The sequence below is a fragment of the Hyaena hyaena genome, unplaced genomic scaffold (assembly GCF_003009895.1).
Source record: "Hyaena hyaena isolate Hyena2069 unplaced genomic scaffold, ASM300989v1 scaffold_2017, whole genome shotgun sequence".
NCBI lineage: Eukaryota > Metazoa > Chordata > Mammalia > Carnivora > Hyaenidae > Hyaena > Hyaena hyaena.
The window spans coordinates 76,044-90,348 of record NW_024082655.1 but is presented as its reverse complement, the minus strand read 5'-3'; the positions used below and the strand labels follow the sequence as shown (position 1 = coordinate 90,348).

The 14,305-nt window shown below is 34.2% G+C and overlaps 1 pseudogene; it reads right to left on the bottom strand.

The window, feature by feature from the left end:
• The window catches only part of LOC120227150, a 32,392-nt pseudogene extending 18,266 nt beyond the window's left edge, over window positions 1-14,126 (bottom strand).
• Between the last annotated feature and the right edge of the window lie 179 nt (window positions 14,127-14,305).

The following is a 14,305-nucleotide window of genomic DNA, read 5'->3' as shown; positions in this document are numbered from 1 at the left end:
ATAAATGAAGTAAGTAACTTCTTTTTACATTCTAATTAAGAAAAGAATTCCAGAAATACCTATAGCAGATGTTAGAACAAACCTTTCTTCAATAATTAGTGCAAATAGAGTCTCTCTCTCTCTCTCTTAAAAAAAATATGTGTCTCACTTTTCTCACACACCAGGTGGCAAAATAGTGAGTGGAAAATTTGTAAGAACAGCGGGGGTGTACAGACAATAATAGTAATACCTTCCCCTGCATTGTAATTCTCCAAAGCATTTCCATGTAGGCTGGAGTCAGACAAAATATCAAGAGGGAGGAGAGAGTAAATATTTTCATTTTTTACAGGTGAAAAAATGGAGGCATAGTGGAGCAAAACTAAGTGGCAGACCTAGGTTTTCTACCTGCATCTTCTGACAGTAAATCAGGTGTTCTTACACCTCAATGACTCTGCTCATAGACAGAGCTGCATTAATTATATTTTTCAAGAAGGAGTTGACAGTCGCTCAAAAGAGAAATGACAAATACGACCTAGTGAATTTCTGCTCCAAAAGGCAAGAGTGACGATTTAAACTCAGAGAAACTTATGTAAAAAGAAAAAAAATGTTTGGCAGGGTGAGCTGTAGGGCAGTGTGCATAGGTACTCACATATATTCTAAATAAAGGAAAGGGAGTTTAAACAAGCATACCAATGCAAAAGCTTACACTTACTGAACACATGTTGAATTTGAAGACTCTTCCAAGAATTTTTGGTAGTTCTAAAAATAATTTAGCAAGAGAAAAGCTATTCCTTCAATTTAATATAGCTAGTAAAACTGAGGCTGAAGGATTAAATAAATTCTTAAAAGTCATGACATCAAGATACAGTATACCAAAAATGAAGAGTTGTTCCTAAAATGAAAGGAAAACAACTGGCAAAACTTTTCAAAAAGTCTAGAATTATTAAACAAAATGCAAAGTACTTAGTCTCTTTCCCTCCAAGAAAAGTTGATGAAAATGACCATAAATTGTTTTCAAAACAGCAAACAAACAAAAACGTTCTCCAGGCGCCTGGGTGGCTCAGCTGACTCTGGATTTCAGCTCAGGTCTTGATCTCGTGGTTTGTGATAATGAGCCCTGCACTGGGGTCTGTGCTGACAGCCCCATGAGCCTGCTTGGGATTCTCTCTCCTTTTCTCTCTATCCAAATGAATAAACTTAAAAAAAATGTTATGATCTTAGGGATTAACACAGAAACCAAAACCAACCATACAAACAAAAACATTCACTTGTAATGATGATAAAATTCAAATGTATAGCTTCCCACAGTATAATGACTATAGCATAGCTGTTAAAGAATCCAGGCTGTGGAGCCAGAGTACCTGAAATAAATCCTGGTTCCTTCTCTTACTAGCTCTGTGACCCCGGGGAAGGTATTTAAACTCTGTGAGTCCTCAGTTTCTTCATCTGTAAAATAATACTAATAATACTCCCTACCTCATTAACCTCATTAGTTGTGGGAATTAAAACACTTACTACATGCCAAGTGCTAAGAATAGTGCCTAGCATAACACATTATTTGTGCTAGCTGTTATTACTGCTATTATCGCCGGTGCTATCATTATTGATTTCTTTTAGAATTCAGAATAACCTTGCATTCATAGGTACTGAACCTAACTTACATAGATACAAAAATACTCTTAAAATTTTTGTCAGAAGTTTAGTTTCCAAACAGCTATTTCATATAGTGAGCCTAACAGATTTAGTAGAATAATGGGCTATTTTATTTAAAAATAATTGTTTTAATAAAAATTAATTTTAATAATAAATGTCAATAAACTATAATTCATATTTATCTTTAACTTTCTATGTTCATCCTAGTCCAGGACACAATGGAAAAAGATATTTTCTAAATAGAGAAGAAATAAAAACTAAGGCAGAAAGAAAAAAAAAAGCAAAGACAGTCACAGTAGAAACAAAAAGACTAGAGTTTTGATGACTTGGGGCCATCCTCCACTATACCTGGCCATGTCCTCATCTGTGTTTTCCCAGGCCCTTGACTTTCCTTTAATATACCACTTAGTGCATTCTACCCAGATTCATCTGCATGCCTTTGTCTTTTTAATTTGACTAGTTGTTCTTTGAATCCAGACATTGCTTACTCAATAGTGTTACTTTTGTGCTAAGATGCTTGCTTGGCACTGAGTGTCAGTTCAGTAACTATTTGCTGAATGAATGAGCAAGTAAACTATAAGAGTGTAGGATTCATTCCTGCTTAGATATATGGTTCTTTTGGTGAATAGTTGTTTATCTAATTAATCTTCCACAAAATTTACAATGTCAGTGATTGTTAGAGGAGGTAATAAAAGACTGACTTACAACTATATAGACATGCCAAATTCTAAGTATTCTCTTTCTTTGAGTGGCTTTTGGAAGCAGTTTTACTGAATTCCTTGGGAACAAATGATGTCACAAATCCAGGGCATTGTCATGAAAGGATAGTCTCAAAGCTATTGACTTTCTAACACAGTTTTTAATTTGAAGGAAGACTCATCTAGCAACATGAATCTTCAAAAATCGTACGGGCAACATTTCCCCTGTCATCTGTGACAGCTTTAATAAAGGCAGTTTAGACACCGAGATCCAAGGTAAAATTAAGAAAGTAACTGTCATGATTTGATTATTAATGTATATACCAATCATCAGGAGTACTATTCTTTACTTTTTTTTTTAATTTCTTAAATGTCTATTTATTGTTAAGAGACAGAGACAGAGACAAAATATGAGCTGGGGAACAGCAGAGAGAGAGAGAGAGAGAGAGACAGAATCTGAAGCATGCTCCAGTCTTTGAGCTGTCAGCACAGAGCCCAACATGGAATTTGAACTCCAGGACTGTGAGATCATGACCTGAGCCAAAGTCAGATGCTCAACTGACTGAGCCACCCACGTGCACCAGGAGTATTATTCTTGGTCTAAGAAATGTCCAGTATGAATGTGAAATCGAATACATACCTTATTCATTGTATCTTCCTTATATAAAGCAGCTCCATAAATATAATTTCCTGTTTTGTTTATTTTAATATGTCTTTCTAGAAATCAAAAAACAAATCTCTTTAACATATACTTAAGGGGGCTACCGCTGTCCTTCTGCTTTGGCATATCAGAGACAATACCCTCTGTGAAAATAATGAAAATGAATGTAAGTATGTATCTGGCTTTGGGTAATTCTCTGAGAAACTCATTCCTCAAAGTGATGTTTATAGGACTAAATGGAGGTTAAATATATAGCCAACATCTTGGGGACTTTATGTCTTGGTAATTAGTTGGTCTAATAAAGATTTTAAAAAAAAATTTCCTTTCCCATTTTTGAAGCCAATCAGTAAAGTAATTTTGCTTTAGAAATCACAATATCACAAAGCAAATGTAACTTAAGTTAGAAAAAGGGAATGATAGGGGTGCCTGTGTGGCTCAGTTGGTTAAGCATCTTACTCATGATTTTGGCCTCAAGTCATTATTTCAAGGCAAGTGAGTTGGGCTCCATGCTGATGATGGAGAACCTACTTGGGATACATTCTCTCTCCCTCATTCTCTCTGGCTACCCCCACTCTCATGCAAGCTATGCCTCCTTCAAAAATAAATAAACTTAAAAAAAAAAAAAGAAAAAGGGACTGATTATGTGTTTTAGTGGAGGACACACTGTCTCAGATTAATAGTTTTTCTTGTATTGTTTTATTTCGTTTTTCTTTGTTTTGTTTTGTTTTCAAATTCTCTGCTAGGTGTGTGACTTTACACAACTTAATCAGGCTTTATGGTCATCAGTTGCCTTACTAATATATACATTCCTTGCTTAAGAGCAAAGAACTACAGCTTAAAATTACAAATTCACCTCCAGATTCAAATTATATTAATTTGAAGTACACCAGTAAAGTTAGTTACAACAAAAACTACTAAGAATTTACTCCATCACTAATATATTTATTATATTCCTCCCTCAGCTTAATTTCCCAAAAGATACTAAAAAATTATCAATAAAGAATAACTCTAGGGGTGCCTTGGTGGCTCAGTCAGCTAAGTGTCTGATGCTTGATTTCGGCTCAGGCCACAATCTCATGGTCTGTGGGTTCAGTCAAGCGCCCCATCATGCCTCCCATCAAGCCCCATGTTGGGCTGTGCACTGACAGTGTGGATCTTGCTTAGGATTCTCTTTCTCTCTCTGACTCCCGCTCCAACTCTCTTTCTCCCTTTCTCTCTTAAAATAAATACATACATTTAAAAAAATGAAGTAGTCTTTTCATCAGTTTCTCCATCTTGAAGTCTTGGAGTTATTCTTGATTGTCTTCTTATCTCCAACTCCACATCCAATTCAATAGAAAAAAATTGTCAACTCTATCTTCAAAATAGCTAAGATCTTCTCTTACCACTTTCAATTCCAACTACATTCAAACATATGTGACATCAAGTATTTTAGTGGCATTTTAAATGGTCAATTTACACTCCCACCCTCCCAGTACATTCACATCATGGCAAAGACAATGGTTCTCTGAAAAACAACTTGTTGTTACGCCATCTCTCTGCTAAACGCACAGAACAGTAGATGTGTAACTCATAATAGAAGTCAATATCCATGCTATGACTACTTAGCCCTGCATGTCATGGCATTCTCTCACTTTCTCACCTTATTCCCTAGCACTCTCCCTGGGTTCACTTCACTTCAGCCACCCCCGGGTGCCTTCCTGGTCCTCAAAGAGCCATATTCTTGTCTAGAGACGTTTACTCTTACAATCGCTTCTGTGGATATCTCCAGAGTTCTTTCTTCACTTCTTTAAGGTCTCTCCTCAAAGAGAAGGTCTTTACTTAATCTGAGAAGGTGTCTCTTGCCACTTGATGTAAAAATAGAGCAATGCCCACCATTCATTTATATTGTACTCATCTTTTTTTTTTTTTTGTATGGATTAACTTAATATTACACACACTTACATACACATACACACACAAATTTGTTTTTTGTCACCATCTCCCTTTTACACTAGATTGTAAGTCCCATACTAGCAGCAAATTTATCTGCTAGGGACTGAGGGACTAAAACAGCATTTGTGGTGCAGCATTTGTGGCATGCAATATGTATTTTGCTGAGGGAAAAACTGAACGGAAGTAACAAGAAGGGAAAAAGAAAATTGGAGGTAAACAAAAATGGAAACAGAAAAAATAAACAGAAAGAAGTTAAATAAGACACATCTATTGGAAACCTGTATTAACAGATGGTATTGGGAAATGAGATATTCATTTGTTAAAAAAATAAATAAACTTGATTGCTTCTCCTATACCTCATAAAAATTAACTAAAATATGATCAAAGTTTAAAAATAAAACTTAAAACTATAAAACTTTTATAAGAAAGCAGGGTAAAAAGTTTATGACTTGGATTTGACAATAATTTCTTGGATATGACACCAAGAGTAAGCAATATAAGAGAAAATAGACAAGTTGATGTCACTAAAATTAAAAGCTTTTGTGCAATTTTTATTTTGAATACACCATCAACAGAGCAAAAATGGAGCTAACAGAATGGAATAAAATATTTGTCTAATCTATTATATCTAATAAGAGAGTCTTACCCAGAGCATATAAAAAATGCCTATAACTCAACAATGACAACAAAGAAAAACAGAAAATTCAATTAAAATGACAAAAGGACTTGAATGGTTATTTTTCTAAAGAAGATATAAAAATGTCCAAAGAACACATGAAAATATACTCAATACCACCAATCATTAGGGAAGTACAAATCAAAAACCACAAAGGGATGCCATATTGTACCCATTAGAATGGCCATTATTAAATATGATTTTACTTAAAGAAATATATATAAAAAATTAGGAAGTGTTGGAAAGGATAGGGACAAATTGGAACCCTTGTGTCTTGCTGGTGGGAATATAAATGGTGCAGCCACTATAGAAAACCATAAGACTATTCCAGAAAGAAAGAAAGAAAGAAAGAAAGAAAGAAAGAAAGAAAGAAAGAAAGAAAGAAAGAGGAAAGTAGGAAAGGAGAAAGGAAGGAAGGAAGTCAGATCTTTTTCTTAGCTATCTAATATAGGCCTCCTCTCATGTGATTTTAAGTTAATATAAGAAATATATTTTTCCTTCACTTTGAGTGATTCTCCAAAAATGCCGTATAATTTGTTACAACAAATATGTTAATGTGTATAATCAAGAGTCTGGATAGGTGAAACTTTAGAGTATTGTACTTTTTCATATTGATTCCAAAATAGTGTTTGTGAATATGCATATGGTCTCAGATGTTAAGAATTCCTTTAATGAAAATTTTAAAAAATATGTTCCAAAGTTTATGAAAACATATAAATAGATCCTGTAATTAGGATATAAATATTTTATATTCTAAAAATTGCCAGTTAGATAGTGAAAGCAGATATGCCAAGGATTAACCCTGTGTGAATCATTAAAATAAGAATGCATTGTTAATAAATGCCACATATTGAAGGAACTTGAAAATATTTATAATACTAGTTTTGTATATATTTTGTTATTCCTATTATTTCTTTATTTTGTAATTAAAACTTCTCTAACAATCTATAGCATTTTAAATATAAATGTATATATGTGTATATATATAAAAACAAGTATATATATATATATATATACACATATATATATCCATTTTGTTACATGTAATAATCTTTAGCCAAACAATATTCTTGAATTCTGGAGTAGCAATGAATTAAGAAACCCCAGGCTGGAGCCATAGAGAGCCAATGTGGTTTAGAAGACTTGAACCATAGGACTCAAATTCAGCCAGCCAAGTAAATGTTCCAGGATGAGTCACATATTAAAAATGTTTTCATTCCATGGATCACTCCCAGTTCTTTATGCTAACCACTCTCTCTCCAGAACTGCATTTTCCTTATCCACACTGGCACCATGGTTGATTATTTCAATTTCTTAGTCATCACTATTTTCATTATCGTCTTTACCATCATCATCATCATGATTTTCAAAATGAACCACTTCCTATGTGTCAAGAACTGTACTAAATGTTTTATATGATCTTATCAGTAGGAAATTATCGTTCCCTTTTGCTGTTGTAGAGAGCTTAAACAGATTGTTTCAAGTTAGGCAGATGGTAAATAGTGGGACTGACATTTGAAAACCAGTTCTCACTGACTTATTACAATGTCCTCCTCAGAAACTGCCATTCGCTCATTTCCTTGCTTATGGGTGTGACCTAATTACAAAACCAATTTACCACTGAGGCTAGTGCAGCCATTTTATTTCTCTATGTTTCTTTTTATTTTGGAAAAAAAGAGCCTCAATTTCATTCTTCCCTATGCTAAACACCACTGACTATCTATGAAGGATATGTACTTCCAACTTCAGAAAGCTAATCTCTCGAAGTGAGTCCTTGGTCACCTGCTTTCCACCTCCTTTGTGTCATTTCTCCAGTTGACTTCTTTACTGTCTTCTGCTGCTTACTTCCACTGATGTCTTTCTCGGTTCCCAAAGATTGAGATTTTCCTGATTAATATATCACTACTGGCATTTCTTATGCACCCTATGGCAAAGACTTTTCTCTAAACTCCACCTAAATAGCTTTAGAAAAATATCATAAGTATATTCCTAATTTTCAGGTCATTTGGCCTGTTTTTTGATTGTCATCTCTGTCATTTCTATGTTTTCATGATTCTTGATCACAGGAGCGTAATGATTACCTTTCTCCTCTAAAAGAATAATCCTTTGCTTTCCTTCATGTAATTACCTTTAGGTTTTCTGGATTTTGTGTGTGTGTGTGTGTGTGTGTGTGTGTGTGTGTATGTGTGTGTTCTTAAAATGATACATATTTTAACATCAACAATTTAAATGCTGGCGGACAACGTGGACATATACTCATTATCAATATGCCCTCCATGGACCTATCATCCCTTCTTATGAATTTTAAAATCCTGTATAATGGAAAATTTTCAAATGATAACAAAGTTAACTCTCCTGTACAATTTAACATGAGATAGGTACTATAATCTCCATGCTATAAATGAGAAATCCAAGGCATAGAGATCGTAAGTTATTGACATAAAGTCCAACACTAGTAGGAGGTAAAGTCAATGAGGTTTATAAACAAAACAAAAGAAATAAAAGAACACAGATTGCCTCGTTCTAAACCCAATATCTGCCATATCTTTTCATGTTAAATCAGCCATTCCAAGATTGAAATTTTCAAATTTACTTCAGTTCTTTTCTTTACCATGAAATGCCAAGATCAACTACTAATTATAACCAAGTATTTATTTGTTGTCTCTCAGGTGCACATTCACCCTTGATATACTGTTCTTTGTTGCTAGGGCTGAGCTTCTGAAGACTGAATTCCTCACACTCCTTCATCCCCTGACTTCCTGTTAGGTCTTGCAAAGTGGAAGCCATAGAAGATGGATGGAATATGTCAAATGGGGAGGAGATTCTTTTTTCATAGTCCCTGTTGGCCTCAGTGTAATAGCAGCAGAGAATAGACTCAACCTTCTTTGAACCTTCTTTGAACGCTCTTTGTACTAGATTTGCTGAATCCCCTAAGATGGACAACTAGGGAGGACCCTCCTCAGAGGCCCAAGTACACCTAGTACTGAAATCTTCCCTGAAAGAATGAATGCCGCCTTGAAGGGCTTGTCATCAAAATCCTTGCTTCTGATTATTCTGTTCTTTAACCATTGAGGGGAAATCTGCTTCTTGAGATTCTAGAGTCTATTCTTTTTTACTTTTATACCTTACCAACCTCTAGTAACCAATGGCAAATCTTAATTTCTTAGGGCTTGAAATATTTAGTATGTTTCCTGTTTTCCTGATTGAATCCTGACTGACACCTTAACAGTGTCATGACCTCAGAATCATTCTCATTGCTGCTGCCCACTTATGATATTAAAGGCCCATCAACTATGCCTGGATGGTATTTCTACAATCTGTCCTACCCTCTAACTTCTTCAGTCACTGCTTTAGTTTATATCATTTCTGATCAATTCCTCTAGAATTTTATCAGTCCTCTCACTGGAGATTTCCCATTACCCTCATATCAATTAAGAATATGCTTCATGCCTCATTCCATATTGCAAATAAAAAGAAAAATAATGATAAAGCCATAATTACCATTGACTCCTCCTGATCCTCAGCATAAATGTAAATCTTAGTAGGGAATGTGAGGTCTTTCCCCAGCAGCTGCTTCTGATATCTATCCCTCCCGCTGTGTGTGCCAGCCATACTAGGTTTCTCTCTAAAATACTTTCTATTTTTGGCTAGCATATAGACTAATCCTTTGAGATCTAACAGAAATGTCCCATCAAAAGAGTAAGTTTGAAGATTCTCTCTGCTTCCACAGAACCATATGTCTACCTTTGCACTTATTACTTTTGTATTTTTCAATCCATATTTCACTACTGTCTATGACAGAGGGAGCTCACATGTATTCTATCTCTGTAATCCTGAGACTTCATAGCATATTGTAAGTACTGGAAGATGTTCAGAGAATAACTTAATGACTTTTAATGGTTGTTTGATTCACTAACCATGGATACAAAAATAAAGAATGAGTGAGGAAAATTGTGATAACTTGACTTGGTTTATATACACCAGCATTCATTTATTCCTGCTAATAAACACATTTTTTAACAATGAGTAACCATTGATACCTGGAAAATGTCCAAACCTTACCTGATCTAGTATTTTCCATTAGGTATCTCTGCTTCCCTTTCAGTTGCACTTTTAACCACACAAATTACAAGACTTGACACCAATACAATTTTTGCTTTTGTTACATCTCGATCATCTTTATATCTTTTGAGTGACTGGTATTACTGTCTTGAACTGTAGATTATGTTAGGTTAGCTAATGGCTAAAATTAACAGAATGACACTCTAAGCATGAAAATACCATAGACAAATTAAGTCTATAAAAAAGGAGCAGTATTTACATATACACACAAATCTAAAGACACTGATCAATTAGTTAAATACATAGAGATTCTAAACTGATACAGGAGCAGAACATGAAATAGATGTTAGTGAGCTGAAGATCAGAAGAGTGAGTGTCCAAAAAGTACGAATGGAACTCATTACCTATTATATTTTGTCAGATTTTCCATTGTTACTCTATACCATTCTGAAACTTTGAAGCAAAGTTAAACAAGAAAAAGTGTGGTTTGCCTCTTGACCGTTTAGATGTAAGTGCAAATTTTCTGCAACACTTAACAGCTCACTGAATATTAGAGTTGATTCAACTGATAAGGGTTTCTAGAAGGAAATTTTCTTCTTCCCTCTTCACCATTACCTGGATTTATTCTCCTAAGAGACCAAAAGGCAATTTCAGATTTGCATTTCATCCCCATAATTTTCAGGCTGATTTAATATTTTTCCCTCTCCAAGTTTGTTATCCCAAGTTAAAAGTGTCAGATTCAGTGGCAACTTTTTACTCTGGCCAGGCTGCTTTCAAAGTCTGCAGTTGGTCTAGTTAATAAATAAAATAGTTGTAATTTTTTCAACTACTATATCATAATGGAATTTAGATACTAAAGTATAACTACAATGCTAAAAATCTAAATTGAATACTAGACAAAAGCCTGCAGATACATACATCTCACATACAAGCACCCAGTTTTGTGTGTATACAATTATCGTTAGATCCCAAGAAATGCACCTCATGAACATCCTGCTATATAACTGTAAATTCAGTTACTTGAACTACTTCATTGTTTACTATTATTAGAAGAAAGACATTTTAGTATTTTGAGCCCATGAATGTGTTCAGTTATTTGAATACATTTAAATTTTCCATATTTATTTACATTATAGCTCTATGATGTATGTACTCAGTGAATAAAAATACTCTTTTTCTTCATCTCAATGATGAATTTCATTGTAGGGTAATTAGTTGCAGCATATTCTAACATTTTGTCAACCGTAAAGACCTCAGAAAATTATCTGTAAGGTTTCACATTATATCCCTGGAGTCAAAATTTATTAAATGTAATCAGTGCAAGCAAATAATTATATCAAGAGATGAATGGCGGCAAAACTCCCTGAATGTATAGATAGATTCTTTGGAACATCTATATTTGAGTATACTAACATATTTCAGCATATTTTAGTCAATAAATAATGGTATCTTTAGGATAATTTGTGTTTTTCCCCACAAATTTAAGAAGGATGCATTTTATATACTTTAAAATTCTGATAGAGGAAGATTGTAAATTACATACATATTCTAACTTTAATTATTTGACAAGTTCAAAGGACATGTACTCATGAAGTTCACATGTAGGTTATATCTTTGATATTTAATTTATAATTTATCGTGGGGCCTTTGTAAATATTGAATCACTGTCTTACTTAACCACTTAAAGGGAGATTTGCAGCTTCCTGAATCTGATAATTTTAGGAGCTTCCAAACTTCCAATGATTTTACAAAATCAAAAGCTAGTTGAAACCAGATGATTTCAAATGTGTTAAAACAGTATTTAGTACATGTTTCAGTGTTGAAAATTTAGCTTCCTTCCTGACAGATATGGTCATCTGTTTTTCTAAGTCAATGAGTGCTACATGAATATAGATCTGTTTACATAAAAAGTGAGAGACTAAGAAGCAGAGTGTTGTTTCTAGGGTTGGTTTTGTCTGTTGTCTGTTATAATTCTCCTTTCTGATATTTATCCCAACAACATTATTTTGATACATCCCACAGTATTTGTTCATAATAGATCATAGTTACAGTGCTTAATAATTTGTCAGACAATATTCTGAATTTTTTACATATATTAACTTCTTTAATAATTAATTGCAAATAACTATTAGACAGCAACTGTCCTAATCCTTATCTTACAAACTAGAAATTGAAGTACAGAGATGTTAAGTTATTGTCTAAGATCACACAGCTAATATATGTAGGAGGGGATAGGGGTGGCCTAGTAATTAAATGCAGATAATCTGATTCTGGGATCTCTGTTCTCAGATATCATGCTGCTCTCTTAACGAATATTAAATTTTAGTCCTGGAAAAAAATATAACAATTGTTTCAACCCAAAGAAAAGTAATTTCAACCAAAATCAGAGTCTTATATGCTTAAAAACAGTAAAATACCAACAAATGGGTTTCAACATTATATTTTTATGTTTCAATTCACAGTAAATAGAATTTGAACAAAAGAGAATATTTCTACAAGAAAATCACCATGTGGGATATGTATTGAGCACTTGTTGAGAATGTGAATACAGGTTTGAATCTTACATTCTTTCAGAATCTAAAACATGGTTACCAGATTCCTCAACTCACAGGTACCTTATCCGCAGAACCCTTGTGTTGCAGCATTTTAAAAGTACGTGAAGTTTTGCCAAATTAACTTGAGAAAGCCATAGAAGTGTTCTGCAGCACCACACTTAGTGTTGTTAAGTGAGCAATTTGTGTTTGGAAGTGATGGTTTTATGACACAAAGTGAAAATGATAAGCAAGATTCACTTACCCCTTCCTCACCTCCTTTTCATTACATAAGGCTTATTATTACATAAGGCTTATGTACCTTTCTACATCTAGAATTTTCAGTAAATGAATAAAACTTTCTAGATAATAAGTCAAAATATCTGAAGGAAATAAGTATCTAAGTAGAAAATGATGGAATTTTCCACTTGTTTAAATTTTAAGTGCTATACAAATACTCATAAGAAGCTCAATCTTCCCAAATACCCTTGACATGAAAATTAAGACTCCAAAAGTTATAATTGAAAGAAACGGAATGTCTCTTTGCACAGATACCATTTTGTGCAGTGGCCATGATCATGATTTTGTCCTAAGGCATCTAGCCAATCTTGCTATTTGCTTCTGCTGAGTCCTGGAATTTTGGCATGACATTTAGTTCTGGCAACTGTTAGAGCCCAAAAACTGCATGAATGTTCAGAGAGAAAAATGTATCACACATAGGATAGATGTATAGAGGAGAGAGCTAACTGCAAGATTAGAAAAGCAGTAACGGAATTCTAGGACCAGATAACTTCTTAATAAGACCTAAAGGAATATCTAACTTTCATTTTTCATAAAATGATCCCAAATATTTCATTAAATTAAAAAAAAATAAAAAATTTAGGGGTGCGTGGATGGCTCGCATGTTCAGGCATCTGACTCTTGATTTTGGCTCAAGATGCCACTGACTGTGTGAAGCCTGCTTGGGATTATCTCTCTTTCTCTCCCCCTTTCTCTGTCTCTCCTCTCACACATGCATGCACCCTCTCACTCTCTCTCAAAATAAATAAATAAACATTAAAAATTTCTTCAGACATGAAGACCTTCTTGACTGCTTTTATGTAAATACACCATCCTTTGTCCTGTTTCTAGTTAATGATAAGAATCAGGAAAATGGAATCTATGCTTTAAAAACATGAGATTTTGAGGCATAGTGACTTGAACTTAAAGTTCGGAATCAGCAGTTAGAATATAATTGCCATCTCTTTTACTTACAAACTATGAATTTTAGAAAGAATAAGTAATTTGAATGTACATATCAGTGAAGGGATATTAAAATTTTCCCAGTATTCTGTTCACATTGCAAAATGATACAATACTTGCTTTATGTGGCATGTTATATGATAGTCAGCATTTGGGGGAAATATTGTATTTGAAAGTGCTTTGATAAACTAGTAAGAAGTATACAGATGCAGGTGATTATTAGTACTCATTTGCGGTATTTTATATTAAAAAATGAAATTATACTTATATAGAAGACCCACTTTAAACTGTAAAAGCACCATTTCTCTCATGATTTGAAATGGATTGTATTTATGATCCTCAATCACCTCTCTATAATTGTATTAGATTTCCAGGGCTGCTGTAACAAAGTACCACAAACCAGGTGGCTTAAAAGCAGAAATTGATTGTCTCGCGATTCTGGAGGCTAAGAATCTGAAATCAAGGGGTCAGTAGGTTCATACTCCCTCTGAAACCTGCAGGTGTGAATCCTTTCTTGCTTCTAATAGCTTCTGATAGTTGTCAGCAATCCATGGCTCTCCTCGGTCTGGCATCACCCCAGAGTCTGCCTCTGCCCTCACGTGGCCGTCTTCTCCCTGTATGTCTCCTGTCTCCGCCTTTGCATTGTGTTTTCCTCTTATTATAAGGCTATTATAAGGATTAGGGACCATTCTAATAAATTCGTGTTCATTTGATTATGTCTGCAAGAATCTTATTTTTAAATAAGGTCAGATCCTCAGACACGGGGGTTAAAACTTCAGTATACCTTTTGGAAGATATTTAAAACTAAGCATTGGAAATACATTCAGACGGGTTAAGGGCAATCCAATGAAATGGGAAAAAGCTTGAA